Source organism: Hemicordylus capensis, chromosome 3, assembly GCF_027244095.1.
Source record: "Hemicordylus capensis ecotype Gifberg chromosome 3, rHemCap1.1.pri, whole genome shotgun sequence".
Classification (NCBI taxonomy): domain Eukaryota; kingdom Metazoa; phylum Chordata; class Lepidosauria; order Squamata; family Cordylidae; genus Hemicordylus; species Hemicordylus capensis.
Window position 1 is genome coordinate 119,323,783 of NC_069659.1, and position 20,427 is coordinate 119,344,209.

Genomic DNA, 20,427 nt, shown 5'->3' on the forward strand with positions numbered 1-20,427 from the left:
GTTATAACCTATAAAGCCCTAAACAGCTTAGGCCCACGGTATTAAGAGAGCGTCTTCTTCTGCATGATCCCTATCATCCACTGCGTACATCAGGGGAGGCTCGTCTGTGGCTACCTTCATGTCATCTGATGGCCACCCAGGGGCGGGCTTTCTCTGTTGTCGCCCCGAGACTTTGGAACGTGCTTCCCGTGGGAATAAGAGTCTCCCCATCTCTAGCAGCTTTTAAAAAGTGTCTAAAGACTTTATCTTTTTACCCAGGCCTTTTAGCTTTTTAACTTTGTAACTTTTTAAATTTTGCATTATTTATTGATTTGTTTTAAGCTGTTTTTAATATTTAATTGATGTTAAGTTTTGTTTTTGTTTGTTGTGAACCGCCCTGAGACTTTGGGTTAGGGAGGTATAAAAATGCACTAAATAAATAAATAAATAAATTTGTACCTTCCACCCTGTCACTCTTTTGTTCCTGCCATTGACAAAGAGGTTCGTGATTGTGGGGTAAAAGGTGGCGAGGGTGGCTGTAACCTGTAGAAGAAAGAGACAGTAGTGTTCCTACAAAGACTTGTATGTCTGCATTTACAAAAAAAAGAGTCTTATTTAAATGGAATCTTTTTCAGGTGTTTGTAGATAGGTTGGTTAAATTTGATGATTAAGCTTAGTCAATAACAATAAAACCTTGAACAAGGCCTTCCCTTTCCTTCCTTGCCTGGTTTTTTATTTTTTATTTTTGGTGGTGGTGGGAACTATAATGGTATTTTGTAGGGCTGTGTATGGACAAAGTTATCTGATCCAATGCAAGTGATCAAATTGTGCATCTGATAATTCTACTGGTCCAGATCAAATTGTTTGATGTATTGCCTTATAGGGCAGGGATCCTCAACGTTGGGCCCCCAGATGTTCTTGGACTTCAACTCCCATAATCTCTAGGCCCAGTGGCCTTTGGCTGGGGATTATGGGAGTTGAAGTCCAAGAACATCTGGGGGCCCAACGTTGAGGATCCCTGCCCTATAGGGTATAATGGCCCATAAATAATACATCAGAATTGGACAAAACTTTCAGGCTTGGTAGAGTTGGTGATAGATACCACTGCCACTTCATGCCAGAGTGCCAGGGTTTGAGAGATAGAGGCTTGCCCAGGGTTTCAGAGAAACGTCCTGCCCCTTTTCACACATTTGTTTTGAATCTGTACATTTAAATTAGGTCAACAATATTCAGTTGCAACCACCCTTGGCAAGTTAGCTTCCCAATGCTCCTCTGAAGAGATGGTCACAGAAAAGCAGAGTTTTGGCTTAGACAGCTTGTAATTGAGAGACGTAAGTTTTGGGTGGTATAAAAATACGTTAAATAAATAAATAATAAATAAAATAATAAATATACAAATCTATGCCCCTCCCCACAAGCACTATGATTGGAAAGGAAAGGAACCAATTGCAGCATGCTCGGAGCAGCTGCAAGCCTGAGGCATTATTTATTAGATTTATTAGATTTTTATACCACCTTACCCAGATTGCCCTAGGCGGTTCACAATATAAAAACAGCTAAAAACAAAATAAATAACTCATTAAAAACAAATAAAATTTAAACCAGTTTAAAATCATTTCACTAATCACTAAAGGCTAGGCTAAAAAGATATGTTTTTAGGATTCTTGTAAAGGCTGCTAAAGCTCTTAAGCCTCTAATATCCATATTGAGCACATTCTGGAGCCCAGGAGCAGTTACAGAAAAGACCTGGTCCCGAATCACCGCTAGACAAGCTGGTGGCAGCCAGAGACAGATGTCTCTTGATGACCTTAATGTGTGGTGGGGATCATACTGAAAAGGTGCTCTTAGGTAACCCAGTTCTAAGCCGTTTAGGGCTTTAAAGGTAATTACCAGCACTTTGTATTTTGCCCAGAAACATATTGGCATCCAGTGCAACTGTTTTAAAACAGGCACAATATGGTCTCTCCGAGAAACCCTGGAGACCAATGTGGCTGCTGCATTCTGAACTAACTGATGTTTCTGAATGACATGCAACAAAGACAGCGGCACATAGAGCACATTGCAGTAGTCAAGCTTACCAGTGTTTACAAGCATTAAAGTAGTTAAGCTTACCAAATAATTGAGTTTCCAGTGAGTGCACCACAGTTTTGAGATCACTAGCTTCAAGGAATGGACATAGCTGTCGTATCAACTGAAGCTGATAGAAAGTCCTCCTCATCATAGCTTCCACCTGTGAGGCTTGCATCCAGAAGCGTTTGCAAACTAAGTATGTGTTCCTTTAGAGGGAGTGCAACCCTATCCAGAACAGGAAGTTCTCTCACATCCCACAAATTATGACCCCTCACCATTAGTACCTCCATCTTGTTTGGATTCAGCTTCAGTTTATTATCCATCCCATTACTGCCTGAAGGCAGGCATTTAGGGGGGCACTGAAGCAGAAATGTCAAACACATCATCACTCTGGCACATCACCGGATTTGATGACAAGAAGGTTTTGAGATACTATCAGCAACAGAAAAAGCATGTGAACAGCCATCCATTCATCGAATGGAGTTAACTAAAACCAGATACTATATGGAAAATATTGTGTAAAGGACTGCAAGTATTTGAGATTTTGTATTGAAAAATGATACAATGCAAAATGTTGCTGATAGGGACTACATCTAAGCAGACCTGATACACAACCCTGGTATTTTGTTTCAGCTGCCGTCTTGGCATCCAATGCTAGTTTTGTACTGGTATTTAGGAGTGAGGCTGCTTGCTTTTCTCTCAGTTGAATGTGTCTACAGTTATACTATGGCTCAAACTCCTCTGAATTCATTTGGAAAGAACTAGTTTGCAGTGACTATAGAATCACCAATTCTGAGGTACTGTTTATTACAGACATGTAAGCATAAGCAAGATGCTATCTGTACCACAAATGCAACAATGAAGGTTCTGTTGCTTGTCTACTAAGTCCTCTGGTACCTTGTACCAGGGGACTGAGCAGCCACACATTGTTGTTATCTGCCTTATCTGAATGTATAGGAACAAGTCTGTAAAAGCCATTAATACGTAAAATTATTATTTTTTGTTATATTTCAGTTCATCCGTTTTCCAAAGAACTCTCAGTTCTGTATTAGCTGTGGAACAATCCTGTGAGGGAGGCAGTGTTCCCTCTAAGGTGTGCACATGTGGACATGCACACAAGTTTTTTTATGTCTACTAAGTTAATGTTAGGTTCCACTCAGGTTGAATCAGGAAGGCTCCATTCTGAATGTACATGTGCACATACTGCCTTGATCCTGCCACCCAGAACAAAACTCATTCCGCACATAGATGGGCGGGGGGAGAACATTGGAGGGCGGTTAGGCTGAGAAGGTGCATGTTATCCAGATTAAGGCTTCCCAGTTAATTTCATCACTGAAGAGAAGTGGGGTTTCCGCATTTAAGCCCAATGTGTATGAATGTGATACATAATCATATTCATGTTCACAGAACTTACCTTATTTTCCTGCCTCAGATATGTGTATGATAATTGGGCACTGCTTGGCTGCCAGCCCCTTTGCTGGTTGGCCTAGTTCCTGACAGGCTTTTGCTTTGCTTCCTGAATGCCCATGTAATCTGTTTGCTGCCATCTGTAGTTCTATCTATTTTAATTATTCATTTGTATGAATAATGTGACCTTGAGTCAGTCTGGAACTGGCCCAAGCACTTAATAGAATGAGAAAATCTGGATACTGACATCATTAAATATTACATGTGATTTCCCCTCCTTAAGCTGGCATTTGATTTTCACTTCTAGTTGTTTTTTTGTTTTTGTTTTTTTGTATTTTGTTTTGCTGGGAAGAAATGCACTATCATTTTCAACTTCCATGATGGGCAGAACAAAAGAACAAAAATATATATTGCACCTATATTGCTGTTGTATTAACTATCAGTTAATTAAAGCAAACTCATTCCAGATGAAGGGGATTTTCCTCCATTTTCAGTTGAAATAATGGACATAGTTATTGCTCTGTAGATTTCAAAATGAAGCAAGAGCCTACATTGGACACACACCTATTAAATACATATGTCACATGGCTTAGTTTGAGCTAAAGCTCTGTCCTGGTGTCTCAAGGGTTAACATTAGAACATTGGAAATGGAATCATAATGCATATGATTATATTTCTATTTTTACAAGAAGATTAATGAGAATACGGAATAGAAACTTTATGTTAAGGTTGGTTGTGAGCTAGAGGTATGCAACTTGCCTTCCAACCGACCTCGACCATCACAGGCTCCTCTTCCTTATCTTCATATGGAATCCCCACTGCCCAATCACCATGGTGCCACAGGCTTCTCCTCCCTGTCTGCAAATGGAATCCCCACTGCCCAATCAGGCACTTCTGATTGTGAACTCTCGCGAGAGCTACCACACACGGGATTAGCCACGGGTACGCCTTAGAGAATTATATAGATAGTAGAAAGGAATTATTTTTTCACTGCTGGTTAGAAAACAATGCATCTCCAACCACATGCAGAATGTTAGTTTCTCACGCTGATTTATCATACTTCCCTCCTATGTATCTGAGAGTAGGGTGGTAACACCTCTTTTCCAAATAAGTTAAATACTGATATTCTATTTTATTTGATAGTTTTAATAAAGTAATTGAATCTCTCATAAGAATGCAGACAAAGTGTAAGGGTGCACTTTGCCCTGATACACATTGTTCCAGTAAACAACAATTGGAATTAATTTTGCAATAAAGGTAAAATTGTGCCTTTGAGTCGGTGTTGACTCCTGTTGAACACAGAGCCATGTGGTTTCCTTTGATAGAATACCTCCCACACAGTGAGATGATGGCTTTCAGCAACTTCCTATATCGCTGCTGCCCAATAAAGGTGTTTATCAGTGGGGATTCGAACCAACAACCTCCTGCTGGCTAGGCAAGTCATTTCCCCCCTGCGCCATTAGGTGGCTTAAGTTTGCAATACAGTTTTTATACCATTTAAAAGCATAAGCTGTAATAAAATGTAACTTTATCAGCAATGTAATTGCTGAGAGGTGACTGCCACTTCTGAATTATGCTGTGGTCTCATAGCAAAGAGATGGGGTGTGTGTGTGTGTATGAATGAATCTGGAAATGATAATAAAATTATAGATTAGATCTGACTCGTCTTTAAATACTTGTTTGGTTGCCATTGGCAATCTAGAATTCTTATTGGTGTGAGTAGTGATGGAAGGCGTTGATTTTTTTAAATTGAAGCAGAATCCAAGGAAGACGGAGGTGCTCACTGTAGGGGCTCAGAATTTGAGGGATAAGTTAGACCTTCCTGCACTGGATGTGGTTGCTAACCCCTGCTAACTGGGCAAAGAGGGACCTTTTACCGTGGTGATTCTCTTTATTTATCAGGGGAGAGTAACTGGCCCTATCTACCCTCAGCACAGAACCTCCAGTGACTGTTGCTGGTGTCTATTTTATGCTTCTCTATAGATTGTGAGCCCTTTGGGGACAGGGAGCCATCTTACTTATTTCTCTATGTAAACCGCTTTGGGAACTTTTGTTGAAAAGTAGTATATAAATATTTGTTGTTGTTGCACTCCCCCAGAATGTGCAGGTATTCAGCTTGGGAGTACTCCTGGATACCCCTGGTATCTCAGGTGTAGACTATGGCCAGTAGTGCTTTCTGTCAGCTTCGGCTGATTCAACAGCGGCACCCATTCCTTGAAGAGGACAACCTCAAAACAGTGGTGCATCAGCTGGTAACCTCCAGGCTTGACTATTGCAATGTGCTCTATGTGGGGCTGCCTTTGTACATAGTTCAGAAACTTCAGTTAGTTCAAAATGCGGCAGCCAGATTGGGCACTGGGGCAACCCGGAGAGACCATATTATGCCCGTTTTGAAACAGCTGCACTGGCTGCCAATACGTTTCCAGGCAAAATACGAAATTAGTTATTACCTTTAAAGCCCTGAACGGCTTAGGTCCGAGTTATATTAGAGAGCGCCTTCTTCGGTACGATCCACACCGCACATTAAGGTCATCTGAGGAGGTCAGTCTTCAGTTGCCACCAACATGCCTGGTGGCGACTTGGGCCTTCTCTGTAGCTGCTCCTGGGCTGTGGAATGCACTCCCAGCAGAAATCTGCAATTTGAATTCATTGGCCTACAGGAGGGCCTTAGAAACTATCTGTTTGGCCTGGCCTTCCAGGGTTTTTAAAGTGTTTTTAAACCATAGAGATTTGGCCTTGTTTTCCAGGGTTTTAAAAACTGTTTTAATTGTTTTAATAATGGTTTTATGATATTTTTACAGTTTTTTATTTTAACAATTAATTGATTTTAGTGTTGTTTTAGTGTAAACCTCCCTGAGCCATTTTTGGTGGTATAGAAATCAAATACACACCTAAATACATACACAGCTAATTTTCACCATTCCTCTGTGGGCAGCAGCATCCTCAGGATCATTCAAAGTGCTTATGAGAGTCCTAGCAGCTGGCTCATGTTAGTTGCTATTTTTTAAACTCTAGAACAGGGATTCTCAACCTTGGGTCCCCAGATGTTACCAGACTTCAACTCCCATAATCCCCAGCCCCAATAGCCTTTGGTTGGGGATTATGGGAGTTGAAGTCCATCAACATCTGGGGACCCAAGGTTGAGAAACCCTGCTCTAGAAGGTGCCAGGAAATGACTTTGCACCACATCATAGTGTTACGGGCACAGAATTCAGGCCTGTGTCTGATTTCATTTTTTTAATATTAAGAAATGAATTAATGCTTGGGCTCAGGGTGAACTGACAGCCCAGATCTCAGCTGACCTGTGAAGGAAGAGGCGATCCAGCATTGTATTGTGAAATGGATACTCAAGAAGACACAAAAGCTAGACCTGAGCTAATCATATGCTAAAATGCAACTCACTACCAGATAATGTCTGTGGAAGAGGCCAGAGGCTGATCTCCTCTTTCCTGTTGCAAGCAGTTTATGTTAATCTTTGTCAATGATGGCTCTGCTATGCCCAAAGGGGATTATTCAGTTGCTGTCTATAGAAATTCCACCCTAAGAAAACACCTATAGACTTTAATTCATACCTTACTAACACTTTAACACCTTTTTGGGATCAGACTGGCAAATTGGGGAAGATGCAATTTGTAGCTCTGAGATGCAGATTTGCTTTGGGCAATGTTCCCCCTCCCTTCTAAGCGCACAGTTTACAGAAGATGAGATTCAGATCTCTCTGGACTGGCCAATATCCTGAATAATTAAAAGACATTATCCAGAAGGTAACAGCATTGTCACCTTTTTTTGAGGACCCAGGAAAAGATGAGATTTGAATAGACTCTATGAGAGATCAAAAGAAAATACAACTATAAAGAATGAGGCTACTGGACAGAGAGCTAGCAATCTTTTGCCTACAGCAAGAGCTGCTCACAAGCGATCCCAGAGTTTGCTGCTAAGCCACGGGGCAACAAGCAGGAACTCTGTCCATGGACAGGAGCTGTCTGTGACTTCTACTGCGCAGCAAGTAGTCAGGACTTCCCCAGCCATGGTGCTCTGACTCTCAGCCGTGATCTGAGCAACTGCAAACGCTCCTGTCTCCAGCCAAGAAACCTCGCTCCTTCAGCTGAAGAGATCCACCGCTCTCAAGTCTCTGGTCCTGGTAATATGCTGCACCTTACAATCCCTGGATCCCTCCATCTTTTCCCCTCCTTCTCCTCCCCCCCCTTTTCCTCTACTAATTCCTGACACACACCCCAAACCATGCCAGCCCTCATCCTTCCTCCCCCCCTTTTTCCATCTGTATCTGAATTGTATTAGGCTCTAGGAAGATTTAATACACACACATATGGTAGTTAGGAACACTGGTTGGATATTGGTACTGGCTAGGATGTTCTGTTTAAAATACTGTTAGTAATATTGATAGAGTGTTCTGCTTTCTGCTAGATTATGTTGTTACTCTTTTATACTCAATAAAGCCCATTGGATCAATTTAGGAGTGGTTTGATCTTCTTCCTTGCGCCCAGATCCTACATGGTCACTATATAAAAGAACTTGGTCACTTGATGACACTATGAGACAGGCCTAATTGTATATGCTAGCTAATGAGCATATTTAGTATATAAACCAGGCCTGGGCGGTAACAATAGAGCCACTTCCTGGCACATTCTGTGTATTAAAAAATGGGAGCAACATGAGCCAACTGCTAGATGTTGTTAGTGCTTCAAGCACCGCTGAATCAGCTAATATTCTCAGTAGTGCAGATAATAATAATAATAATAATAATAATAATAATAATAAATTTATTTAAAAAGACAATGAGCATGTGGAGTACACAGTTAACAATCAATGGCAAAACACTTGGACAGGTTAGCATTAGAAGAAGTATTTTCCAAGGGGACTCACTATCCCCTCTGATGTTTGTAATCGCCATGACTCCACTTTCACAAATACTAAACAAAACAGGCCTCGGATACCAAACATCTAAAACATCAAGTCAAATCAACCGTCTGCTGTACATGGACGATCTGAAGTTGTATGGAAAGTCCTAGTCAGAAATCGAATCACTGCTAAACACTGTCCGTATATTCAGTAGCAATATAGCAGTGGAGTTTGGACTAGACAAGTGTGCTGCATTAATAATGAACAGAGTTAAAATAAGAAAAACAGAAGGAATAGAACTGACCAATGGAAGCAACATCAAGAATCTGGAAGAGAAAGAACATTACAAATACTTGGGCATTCTCCAGGTTGATAACATTGCACACACTGAAGTTAAAAGAAAAATTGGAAGTGAATACATCAGGAGAGTTAGAAAAATCCTCAAGTCCAAACTCAATGGTAGGAGTGTGCATGGTTCGGTCCGGCACAATTCAAAAGACCTCCGGACTGGTCCGGTGGTCTGGCGGTCCGGATGGGCGGGGGATGTTGCCTTAAGTGGGGGGGGGGTAGTACTTACCCCCCCCACCGCTCTTCCTCCTCCGGTGCTGTGTCATTTGAAAAATCTTCTTGGGGCAGCAGAGTTCCTCTGCCGCCCCGTCCCCGTTGTTGTTTGTAAAGCCTTCAAAGAGACACGCGCTAGTGGCGCGCATGCGCCCTGCGCAGCACACGCACTAATCTCTGACGCTGCGGCGCACGCGCCGTGATGTATGCGGCGCGCGCACTGTGACGTATGCAGCGTGCGCGGCAGCGTCGGAGACAAGCACACGCGCCACGCAGGGCGCATGTGCGCTGCTAGCGTTCGTCTCAGTGAAGGCTTTACAAACAACAGCGGGGGCAGGGGCGGCAGAGGAACTCTGCTGCCCCAAGAAGATTTTTCAAATGACACAGCGCCGGAGGGGGAAGAGCGGCGGGGCGGGGTAAGTACTACCCCCCCGCGCTTAAAGCAACAGTCCCCCCCGTGCCGGACCGGGGGTGCACCAGACCATGCACACCCCTACTCAATGGCGGGAACACCATATAAGCCATAAACACCTGGGCTATACCTGTTATCAGATACACTGCAGGAATAATAGACAGGACCCAGGCAGAGCTAGAGACGCTAGATCGTAAGACCAGGAAAATGACCATTAATCATGCTCTGCACCCCTGCAGTGATGTAGATAGGCTATATCTCCCTTGCAGCTCAGGTGGAAGAGGAATGCTGCAAGTCCATCAAACAGTAGAGGAAGAGAAAAGAGGCCTTGAAGAATATATAAAGGACAGTGAAGAAGATGCACTTCAAATGGTCAATAATGCGAAACTATTCAACACCAATGAAACAAAGCAGGCCTACAAGAAAGAACAAGTCAAGAACCGAGCAGAAAAATGGAAAAATAAGCCCCTGCATGGTCAATATTTGCACAATATAAGTGGAAAATCAGACATCACCAAGACTTGGCAGTGGCTTAAGAATGGCAACTTGAAGAAAGAAACAGAGGGTTTAATACTGGCTGCACAAGAACAGGCACTAAGAACAAATGCAATAAGAGCTAAAGTTGAAAAATCCACAACAAACAGCAAGTGCCCCCTTTGTAAAAAAGCAGATGAAACAGGGGACCACCTAATCAGCTGTTGTAAAAAGATCGCACAGACTGACTACAAACAAAGGCATGACAAGGTAGCAGGGATGATACACTGGAACATCTGCAAAAAATACAAGCTACCTGTAGCCAAAGATTGGTGGGACCATACAATTGAAAAAGTTGTAGAAAATGAAGATGTAAAAATATTATGGGACTTCCGACTACAAACAAACATCTGCCACACAATACACCAGATATAACTGTAGTCAAGAAGAAAGAAAGACAAGTTAAAATAATCGACATAGCAATACCAGGGGATAGCAGAATAGAAGAAAAAGAAATATAAAAAATCACCAAATGCAAAGATCTACAAATTGAAATTGAAAGGCTGTGGCAGAAAAAGACCAAAATAATCCCAGTGGTAACGGGTGCCCTAGGTGCAATTCCAAAACAACTTGAAGCGCACCTCATCACCATAGGGGCCACAGAAATCACCACCAGCCAATTACAAAAAGCAACTTTACTGGGAACGGCCTATATTCTGAGACAATATCTATAATAACAGGAACAACACTGATAATAAAATTCATCCACTCCAGTTCCTTGGGTAGGACTCGATGTCTGGATAAAACAAACCAGTCAATAACACCTGTCTGAATGTGTAAATAAATAATAATAATCCTCTCAAATGCATGCAAAAGAGGCAAGTACAACATTTTCACAAGTGGTTATATTTTGGTGTCTTAATTAGAAGGCTGGATTAAATGGAGGAGACTGAGCCAGCGTAGTGCACTTGATGTAGTACTGCACTGTGTGTGGACAGTTCACAGACGACCTGGAATCAAATCCATGCTCAGTTATGAACAGGGGCGTATCTAGGGGTAGGGCAGGCAGGGCACGTGCCCCGGGCGCCACTTGAAGGGGGGCGCCATTTTGTAAATTTTTTTTAAAAGGCTGCCAAAAACAAAATGGCCACCGTGCATGCTCAAATGGCCTCTGTTATGCTCTAGGTCATGCCATGCTTTGCAGAGGCCATTTGAGCATGCGCAGTGGCCATTTTGTTTTCAGTGGTCTTTTTTAAAAAAGATTATTTTTAAAAATGACCACTGCACTTGCTCAAATGGTCCCTGCGAGGCCCTAGAGGCCAGCGGGGTGAGGCCGAATCTTTGCAAAAAAAAAACCCAGCCTTTAGGAAGCCCCCCAAAGGGGCTACGGGTAAAAATAATAATAATAAAAATATAATATAAGACACTGTACACACATTCAGATTGGCACTATGTACAGAGAATCAGGGCTTGTGAATACTGAGCTGACGCTTAAGAGCTAGGATTGTATTCATTTGCTCTTACTTTGCTTCTTGTGATAAGTGAGTTAAATGTGATGTCTTGCTAATATGTCTATTAATGGTGAGTTTGTCTTTGAATCAGTGTGAAACCCTTAATATTAAGGCCCACTGGGAGTTTCTTGCTCTCTTTCTCTCACTTTAACTGTCTTTCTGAAAGACTAGAATATATTCCAAGCAGTGACACAGTTTACTCTGCATATCCTTTAATTATTTACAGAGTATCTGGGAAAAGTCAAATTCTCCATTGATTTTTAAAACTTATGTTGTAATGATGCTACAATGCATAGTAGAGAATTAGGCAGGCACTTCTGTTTAGTTTTCCAAGTACACCTCCACATAGTATTTGGGTATTTCATGAGCCCCCACATACTGAAATTTGTAGTTTTCCAGCATTTTTTGGTCTGGCTAAGTCCACTGCTAAATAGTTTTTGAAATATTAAAAGATTAACGAGCTTGACTTGTATTTTTCAGCTGATATTATGGTAAAGTTGTCTGAAAGATGGGTGTCAGATGCTTGGACAGGGGGCACAATTTCAGTGTTTGCCCTAGGCGCTATTTTCCCTAGATACGTCTCTGGTTATGAAGCTTACAGCATTATAGCTGGGGCCGGGGACTGGAGGACAAACCTACAGGAAGTAATGAACAAGCAGAGCAGAGGAACAGCACACAGTTATGCCACATCTGCCTCTTAGAAGGAGGGGGACCACAGGGATTATCTCCCCTGTAAAGTGCAGTGATAGTGATGAAGCAACAGTGTAGAAGACCATAAACTGCCAAGGTAGATCTGTAGAGGGAAAGAAAGGAGAATAGATTCTGGAAAGCCAGTGTTATGCATGTGTTTTGCAGCTGACTTCTCATTTTTCTTTGATAAAATACTGGAAACATTTTTGCTTTTCAGTTAAACATGGATATACCAGGAAATACTTGAAAGGTCTTTGAAATCTGAGACACTTTGAAGAACATAGACAATGGAATGACTCTGAATATAATTTTGCTTAATCTTGTAAAAGAATACCTTGACAAAAAGATTAAAATTCCCATTTCTTGATTCCTTAGAACTTATTTTGAAGGTGTGTGTGTGTGTGTGTGTGTGTGTGTGTGTGTGTGTGTGTGTGTGTGTGTTTTAAACCTTTTGTCCTCTTACCTTTTTTTCACCTTCTGCCTGCTTTCTGGCAGCCACTGCAGTATTTTCTTGCCAGTAGGGTGTGTGAGCAAGTCTCTTTGAAGCCAACATCAATATTGGTCTTAGGAGTCTGCTTTCAGAGCCTCTCCTAAAGACTGGACACTTTCCTTTGTGTACTGTAGCATTCCACACAGAAACTTAGTTCTTGGGGACCCCACACTTTTCATTTCTGAGAGAGGCTGGAAAAGCAACATTTGTGTCTAGATCTATTTGTGTCTAGATCTATTAAATCCTTGCTAACTTGGCAAAGAGGCACCTTAATGTGGTGATTCTCTTTATTTAGCAGGGGGAGAGTAACTGGCCCTATCCACCCCCAGCACAGTACCTCCAGTAACTGTGTTGCTGGTGACTATTTTATGTTTCTTTTAAGATTGTGAGCCCTTTGGGGACAGGGATCCATCTTGTTTGTTTGTTTGTTTGTTTGTTTGTTTGTTTGTTTTTTCTCTGTGTAAACCTCCCTGAGCCATTTTTGGAAGGGCAGAATAGAAATTGAAAAAATAATAAAAAATAATATTTCAACAATTTCTTTTGCACGAGGAGTTAAATTCCAGTTGTGTATGCTAAGCTTCTCCCTGCTTCTGTTCAGCTGGGTACACATAATACCCAAGACTGAAGAAGAATTAAACAATACATGCCAGTAAAAGGTGGTACCTCTGAAATGAAATTGTTGTTAGTAATTTTTAGATCACAGTAAACTATAGAACAATCTGAAATGTGAACACTAAAATGTTTAATGGAAACTGAACTATATGAAGAGCTAACATTCTTGTAAGAAATAAAAAGAATTCAGATGCGAGAGAAGGACATGTGGTAATATTTAAAGGACTGTACCTCACAAAATGCATGTGGGGGGCTGCATATTTGACAATGGCCCTCATCTCCTATTCATTGACATGTTTGTTGTCAATATGTAGGGAACATCTGATGTACTTTCAAATCAGCACATATGACCCCCAGCCATCCCAGCTGCATAGAGGAGTACAGAATCATATAAAGACTATCAGCCCAGTTCAATTTATTTAGGTATGTGTTTGTATTTTTAAGCTGCCTTTCATCACTGAACGCAAAGCTGGCATCCAACAGTTAAAACAAATAAATCAGCAAACACCAATGATAGAAAATGACAATAAAGACAGAATGAAACACAAATTACAAACAGGCAAGTTTGCACATTAAAACTACACATTTAAAAACACAGCCAAACTACACATTAAGAACTGGGCTTAAAATCGAAAGCATTTTGGTGGGGGTTGTGTACTCTGCATCTGGGCTTAAAACTAGAAGTGTCTCTGGGGATTTTGTGGAATGGGTGTTTTCTCCCCTCCCCCCATTAGTTTTCCCACTGAAAATCGCTGTATCTGAATGGCTATTTGCTGCAAATAATCACTTCAGGATTATTTTGGGCAGCCAAATGATGCAGGGGGAAAGTCTGCCAATCAGCATACAAATCTGCATAACTGTGGCCCCTCCCACATTCCCAATAACTGAGTTTAGTGTGTGGGGGGAGCAGTTTTACCTTCATAATGACTGGCTTAATGTAATGTCCATGGAATACTGTTTAGAGGATTCTGATTGTGATCTAACAATGATGCTGAAATTTTAAGGAAAGTCAGTTTCGAAGAGAATGGCAATCTCTTCAAATGTGTCTGGGAAGGATAAGATTATTTTTTTAAAACCTGAAATTTATAGAGCACTTTGGAGAAATTTGTTCACATATGTCGTGAAAAAAAGCACATCAGGGCAATGAGGGGAGAAGGGAAAGACAAAATTGGCACATCACTATTCATTCACTTCTGGAATGCTGCCCTGCAGTTTGCCCTGCAGAAGCAATGAGAGGGGGGAAGATGGGGCAGGAGGCTTCTTTCCCATTCCCCTTCACAGCTGCTGATTCCCAAAGGCTAACATAAGGACTGGGGATGGGGAAGTGTACTTGGGGGTATAGAAACATGGTAGAACTATCCAAAACTATAGCCCTATGTTGGGGATGCAGCTCCTGATGGCATTGACTCTTAGTACCAGCAACATTGACCACTAGGGGCATTGTGGGTAGAGATAGCCAGTAAGGGCATTCTCCCTCTGACCAAGATTTCTCTAATCTGATTCCCCTTTGTTAGACTGATAATCTCCAGTTTCATTCTTTCACCCAAGAGAGAGACTTCCTTCTTCTCTCTTCCCCTTCTTCCTATATGTAGCTAGCAACCAGGCATGTAGGTCTTATCTTATCTCCCTGAAGGACATCCTAAATAAAATAAACTACTTTATTTGGAACTTTAACTGCATATCTCCAGATAATATTAATTAGCAGTGCTATCTTACAGCACGTCAACTGTAGTTGGGGCAAATAAAGACATCTCTCCTCCTGAGCTCTCTAACATGCTACTACTCAACATTTAAATGTCCTCCCTACTGGTAAAGGGTAAATTAGCTTGGATGTGAAGTAAAGCACAAGGAATATCTGGAGTAAACACCTAACAAAAGAATATATTTATTTAAGAGTTTTTAAAGAGGAGCTTTTTCCCACCCATCACTCAGCGGAATGTGCAGCCAAAGTCATGGTCACCTCCATAGTGCTGCGCCACCATGCCTGGCTGCGAGCTTCTGGCCTCTACTATGAAGCCAGGGCCAGGATCGAGGACCTTCCTTTCGAGGGCACGTCCCTGTTTGCGGAGCAAACTGATGAGACGCTCCAAAAGGTGCAAAAACTCCATAACACAGCAAAGTCGATGTAGTTTTCCGTACCGTCTGTTCGGTCACAGAAGACCTCTCGGTGGGTTCCATACCAGGAATGGCCTGCTTTTCAGCAGCCGTCCCCATTGGGCCGTTCCTTTCGAGGTTCAAAGCCGCAGCAGCATTACAAACCCGGTACCCAGATGGGCAAGCCCGTGCTCCCTAAACAGCAGCCCGGTACCAGTCCCAAGAAGCAATGACTGGGGGCCTTCTCGGACTTGCTTGGCGCCTTTTGCAGATCGCTGGGCAGAAGTGACGTCGGACCATTAGGTGCTGTCAGTAGTCAACCTGGGCTATGCCCTGGAGTTCCGGAGAACACCATTTTTCTTCGGGGTAGTAGCCACTCCCTCCACCCCCACTCTTCAAGTGGAGGTGAAGGCTCCACTCTCCAAAGATGTGATAGAGCCTGTTGTCGATCCCAAGAGCTGCGGTTTTTATTCCCAATACTTCGTGGTACCAAAGCCCGACGGGGGCCAGTGGGCGATACTGGACTTGCGGGTGCTGAACCGCTACCGGATCTACCAACATTTCCAGATGTTGTCGGTACCAAACATCCTAAATGCTCTGGAAATGGGCACGTGGTTAGCATCCATTGACCTCAAGGATGCCTATTATCATGTGATGATCCGGCCACAACATTGGCATTTCCTGAGGTTCCAGGTAGGAGGGTTCCCCTACCAGTTCAAGGCACTGCCGTTTGGGCTGACAACAGCGCCTCACGTCTTTACAAAGTGCCTGGCCCCTGTAGTAGCCTATATACAGGAACAGGGGGTGCAGGTGCTCCCCTATTTGGATGATTGGATGGTCCTGACGCGCTTGAAGCAGCCCGCCCTGTGCGCCCTCAATGCCATGATCATGACCCTGCAGTCCTTGGGGTTCAAAATCAATTTCGGAAAATCCAACCTGGTTCCTGCCTGAAGGCTCCAGTTTATCGTGTTAATCTTTGATATGGGATCGGAGTAGGTGTTCCTGAAGGAACAGAGGGTCCGCACCCTCCAGCGGAGAGCAGCGGAGTTTTCCTTGGGGGGACCTCAAGCCCTTCACTCAGTGCAGTGCCTTTTGGGGCATATGGTGGCCACCACCTATGTCCTGCCTCAGGTGCGTTTCTGAATGCATCTCACCCAGAGGTGGTTTCTGGATGTTTTTGACCCACTACGGGATCCTCTGGGCTTACAGCTGATGCCTCCAGCCTTGGTGTGTGCATCAGTGCACTGGTGGACCGAGCTACGGGATCCTCTGGGCTTACAGCTGATGCCTCCAGCCTTGGTGTGTGCATCGGTGCACTGGTGGACCGAGCTACGGGATCCTCTGGGCTTACAGCTGATGCCTCCAGCCTTGGTGTGTGCATCGGTGCACTGGTGGACCGAGCTCCCGCAGCTGACAGTAGGGGAATCCTTTCATGCTCCACTTCCATGCCATGTGATCTCTACCAATGCCTCAGAGATCGGATGGGGAGCCTGTCTCGAGGGTTCAAACCTGAGCGGTCAATGGTCGACTGAGCAATGCTCCCATCATATCAGCTACCTAGAGTTGTTGGCCATTTTTATGGACCTCAAGGGCTTTCTGCCCCAAATCGCAGGTTGTACCTTCACCATCCAGGTGGACAATACAACGGCAAAAGCCCACCTGAATCGTGAGGGTGGTACGTCCTCAAGAGCCTTGCTGTCCCTGGAACTGTAGACTTGGTGATTTGCGCATGCAGTTGTCCTGCAGGCAGTCCACATTCCGGGAGCTTATTGTTCCCTTGAACTCACCAAGCTCCTTATCAGAATCAAGCCTCCTGCAATCCTGTCTCACAAGGATCTACAGTCATCTGCTGCAGCAAAACTCCATTACCGCATGTCCTCCTTGTTCCTCCAGCACAGACATCTGGCTGGTCTGCACTCTCTGCCAAGACTTCCTTTCTTGTTACCAGTATTCCCCACAATAGCTCTTTAGCCCACCTGGCATACTGATTGGTTGAGCCCTGGAATTCACCAGCCTCTTAGACAAGACAAGGGTTCACTTTCTGTTAGCTCTTTAGAGGGAGGACAGAGTGGTCACTACACCTTCTCTCTGTGGGTGGCAGGGGCAACCCAAACTTTTTTCTTCTAGTTCCTGTGGCAGAGTTGCCAGATGCTGTCCCCTAACCCTCCTGGTGGTTCATAGCCTTCCAGCACCACTGCCTGGAGGTGAACAGAGATGATCTAGTCTGCCAGTCATCTCTCCTTCACTGCCTCCTCTTCTCAGAGAGGCAAGGAATTGACTAGAGAATCACCCCACTACTCCCCTCTCCTTCAAGCGGCAGGATGAGCCAGGTGGAACAGCATGGAGGGCAGGTGTCCCTCTTTGCTCAGACACTAGGTCTGTACACCATAAGAAATATTTGATCTGGCCAGAACTTGGGGTAACATGCCCCAAGCAAAGCTGTCAGCTGGTCAAAATTGGACCAGAATTCTGACATTTTACTAACAACGTCAGTGATTTTCCGGAACTGCATCCTTTAAATAGGAGAGGGGTGGGATAAAAGCACCCCGCATGAGGGACCCTCCAGTTTGCGGCTGCCTCCATTATGGCCAAATTCAGTAATGTAGGGAGCTTTCCCTGGGACTGGAGTTGAGGGAAGAAAGCTCCTCCTTCACTCTCTCCTGATTGGCTGCTGTGGCTGTGCATCAATCAAAGGAGGAAGCCCGGCAGCCACTTCCTTTCCCACCCCACACCCCTGCAGTCTTGCAGATTGCAGAGAGGAGGGCAACACTTATGTCTAAATTCAGACAGGTAAGCAGTGTGGGGGTGGGACGGAACAGGGTGTCCATTGGACCCTCGGTTCTGTGTTATGTCCAAATTTGGCCTAAAAGAGGCCCTTTTTAAAGGGAAGGCTCTTCTGTACTCAGGAGGGAGGGAGCAGCTGCTTCTTTTGAGTGCTACATAACACCTTTCCCAGTGGATATTAATGTCTTCCTTGGGTTTCTTTTTAGAGAATGAGGCCTTCTGAGGCAGGGAATCATTTTCATATTCTTTTTGATAGGTAAAATGCATTGAGAACAATGTTTATTGTTGAAAAGTGTGTGTGTGCACGCGCGTGTATGCAATTTATTATTATTATTATTATTATTATTTTTACATTTATATCCCGCTCTTCCTCCAAGGAGCCCAGAGCGGTGTACTACATACTTGAGTTTCTCTTTCACAACAACCCTGTGAAGTAGGCTAGGCTGAGAGAGAAGTGACTGGCCCAGAGTCACCCAGCTAGTATTATGGCTGAATGGGGATTTGAACTCGGGTCTCCCGGGTCCTAGTCCAGCACTCTAACCACTACACCACTCTAACCACTACACCACGCATGCTAGAGTCACAATAGTGACTCTAGCATCTTTTATAGTCTGTGGGACAATAGACTATAGGCAATGCTACCATTTTTAGCATCTTCAAAGTCTAAGATATCTGACTGCTGAGAAGTAAGCCAGTGATAGGTTATCCAAGCTCAGAATGGTGCTGCCATCCAGCCTTTACGGAGTGTACCATAAAACCTCTTTTCTGTTGAGTCAGTATAAGTATGATGGGTCAGATGCTTCTTAAGGCAGTACAGGAGAACAACAACATGGGCATCTTTGCTGGTGCCAGGCACTACATCTTCCTCAGCTTAATTTGGGCCTCAAAGGCCAAGGAAAAGTGTGAGTGCATGGAGGGCAAGTTAGAAGCGAGCACAATTTGTGACATTGCACAACATCAGTACTGATCCACGTGGCATATATGTTAAGGCATCGGCCTTAGGTTCCAGGTTTCCAGCTCTGTGGTACCTGAGCCAGATTGAGATAGCCTTAACTCTGGTTTTAAACTGGCAGGGTTTTTTTTATCTTTATTATATTGGCATCAAAATTATGTGTCTGGGTGATATTTCAGTTATAAAAGGTATTGTCCATTGTTGCATACTAATGGGCAGGGGGCGGGGAGCCAGTCAGGTACTTTGTAGAACATTGTTGAAATATGCATTTTTAATAAAAGGTCAGAAACTTAGAACTATAAAAGATAATAGTAGCTAATAGCATGAAAACAACCACTATAGTTAACACAAAAACTATCCCCAAGCCATAAAAACTATCCCTACAGCAAATAAATATATTCTTACAAAATAAAAAAGACCCACTACCCCTTTGATATATTTATACAACTTTCATTTATTTACATCTTATTATTTAGATTCATCATGAACTGATGGTTCAGTCTATGGAGTCACAGATATAATGTGATTTCTGGGTGCTGGTAGAATAGGTTCTGTTGGATTGTTCATTTTTTCTGTACTCTCTTCAGACAAGTTATCCATTTGGAGGATCACAGATGGGTTTTCAAGGTGGAGGACTTCTGATGGGTTCCCAATCTCTATGATCTCAGAAGGACATTGGGCTTTGGGTTTTAAGCAGTCAGGAAGTTGAACACTGTGGACAGATTGCTGTTTCACTTGCAGATATCTCTGTTGGCATTGTTGACAGTTGACTCTTTCACACTTATCGCTGAGAATAAACCCTCTGTTCAAGATCTGGAAAATAGCAGAAGTCAACCCTACAGGAAGAGCAGCTCCAACATATTGGAGCTTTCTGCGTCGATGTGGCAAATGGTTGGTGTACTCTGGTTGGTGTGGCAAATGGAAACCTTCAGGGAAGAAAATGTGCATGTCTAACAAGTCCGAAATCATATTCCAAACAGTCGGAATAAGGACACCTATTCCTGAAGTTAAGTTTATAATGGCTGAAATCAAAAAAAGTTGAAGATAAGTTTGTCCTGTGTTCCCTTCTTGTAAATATTCCAGAAGCAATAGCACTTATAGCACTTACATTTATATACCGCTCTATAGCCGGAGCTCTCTAAGCGGTTTACAATGATTTAGCATATTGCCCCCAACATTCTGGGTACTCAGATATGACACCTGTTTCCACTGCCCCCGCAATGGCAGCAAGTGCCATGAGGTTCTGGGCAACAAAAATCTCCCTGGGGAGGAAGGTGTGTTCGTTGTGGAATATGCTACATGTCATGACACCTTGCTGATCACCAAAAGACATCTTCTCATCAATACGACAGGTCTCCCAAATTCCAATCCATCAATTCTAGGGCCACCAGTGATGTTCTTAACGTGCCACACTCTCCACTGAACAAGCACTGCTGATGTCATGCACATAATCCAGCCACTACGGCTCAGGAAAAAGGCACCAAGCTGAAAGCAACTGACCATGGCCAGGCAGTTTGTAATTCTTAATATT

The 20,427-nt window shown here is 43.3% G+C and overlaps 1 protein-coding gene across 2 annotated transcripts in view; it reads left to right on the top strand.

Moving 5' to 3' along the window:
* Window positions 1–20,427, top strand: part of ARHGAP6 (Rho GTPase activating protein 6) — a 404,943-nt gene that overhangs the window by 163,451 nt on the left and 221,065 nt on the right. The gene's annotated exons all lie outside the window — the stretch shown is intronic.